Source organism: Echinops telfairi, unplaced genomic scaffold, assembly GCF_000313985.2.
Source record: "Echinops telfairi isolate 266 unplaced genomic scaffold, ASM31398v2 ScPeMD7_3;HRSCAF=10, whole genome shotgun sequence".
Lineage (NCBI taxonomy): Eukaryota > Metazoa > Chordata > Mammalia > Afrosoricida > Tenrecidae > Echinops > Echinops telfairi.
In genome coordinates, this window is record NW_022103899.1 from 3,192,817 (window position 1) to 3,194,749 (window position 1,933).

The window sequence follows — 1,933 nt, forward strand, 5'->3', positions numbered from 1 at the left end:
CCTGTGTTTCCAGTTCCTGTCTGTACCAGTGTACATCCTCTGGTCTAGCCAGATTTGTAAAGTAGAATTGAGTAGAATTTGTAAAGTAGTACATCCTCTGGTCTAGCCAGATTTGTAAAGTAGAATCATGATAGTGGGGGGAGGAAGTACTTAAGAACTAGCGGAAAGTTGTATGTTTCATTGTTGCTACCCTGCACCCTGACTGACTCATCTGCTCCCCATGAACCTTCTGTAAGTAGATGTCCAGTGGTCTACAGATGAGCTTTGGGTCCCCACTCCACACTGCCCCTCATTCTCAATGATACGATTTTTTTCTTTGATGCCTGATACCTGATCCCTTTGATACCTCATGATCACACAGGCTGGTGTGCTTCTTCCATGTGGACTTTGTTGCTTTTCAGCTAGATGGCTGCTTGTTTGTCTTCAAGCCTTTAAGACCCCGACACTATATCTTTTGATAGCCTGGCACCATCAGCTTTCTTCACCACATTTACTTATGCACCCATTTTGTCTTCAGCAATTGTGTCGGGAAGCTAAGTATCACGGAATGCCAGGTTATTAGAACAAAGTGTTCTTACTAGAGCCCAATGTCTCTCTGCTACCTTGATACTTAACATATAATTATATGCACATAGATCTATTTCCATATCATTACATATAAATATATTTACCTATGTACATGCCTGTATTTAGACCTCTATAAATGCCGTTTGTCTCTTAGTGCTTTCCTCTATTTCCTTTTACTTTCCTCTTGTCCCACTATCATGCTCAGCCTTCATTTGGGTTTCAGTAACTCCTCTAGGTTACATTACCCTTGACCAAGCCCTACCAGGCCTCTTACACCCTCCTCACCACCGATTTTGGATCACTTGTTCCCTTGTCCCTGAGGTGTTAACACCACTTTCTTTCCTTCACCTCCCCCTCTCCCATGTCCCCTGGAACTGTTGGTCTAGTTGTTTTCTCCTCCAGATTGTTTATCCAGCCTATCTGATCTAGGGAGACCTGCAGAGATAATAATATGCACAAAAATAAGACAGAGCAAAACAAAGCAACAAAAGAAAACAAAACAACAGCAAAACAATTAAAAAAAAGAAAAGCCTGTAAATAGTTCAAGGTCTGTTTGTTGACCTTTAGGAGTGTTTTCTGATCAACTATGATGGGGTACCATGCCCTGGCCCCAAAGTCTATTTTTCCCTAGGGACTTCCTTGCTCTGCTCCCTTTGCTATTCTGTTGCACGCCCTTAGTGTTTTACCTCGGTGTGATGGGGTCAGATCTGGTGCAATTCCCACAATGTGCCTCCAGTGTTGTCCCCCATAAGGCTATGGTTCAGTGTGGATGTCCTGTCTCATAGTGGGCCCAGCCATATGGTCCTCTCATATGGCTGCTCTGAGCAGGGATATCGTCCTCAATGCTTAGTGGGCCAGGATATGCTCCACTCTCTCTTCCTCGCCCTTCATTTCCTCCCGTGTGCTCTGATCAGACATGTCTCTCTCCCTTAGCTGTAGCTTCAGTGCTGGCCTCTGAAGTAAATTCTTCTGGGGGGAAGGGTGGCTGCCCAAGTAGTTGGGATTGGAGCTGCCCCTCATAACTCTCTACTGGTTCCCTGCTTCATGCTGGTATGTTGCATTCACATCTTGGAGTACCGGGAGTAATTAGGTTTTAAATTCAACATTCATACATTTCTTTTTAGCTTAGTCCTTGCAATCACCACAACACTGCCTCCATTTCATCCTTTCCTGAAATGAATCTTTGTGCAATGCTGTCCCTTTGATGTAACCTGGTTTAGTATTCTAAAGTGTACCTCACTGTTGCTGTTCCTCACGGAACAGACCTGTCTATTGTCCGGCTGAAAACTGAGTCATATGGAGATCAGTTCCAGACTCGAAGGGTCACAAAGGGCCATAGTCTCTGGGATTCCTGCAGTATCTGACC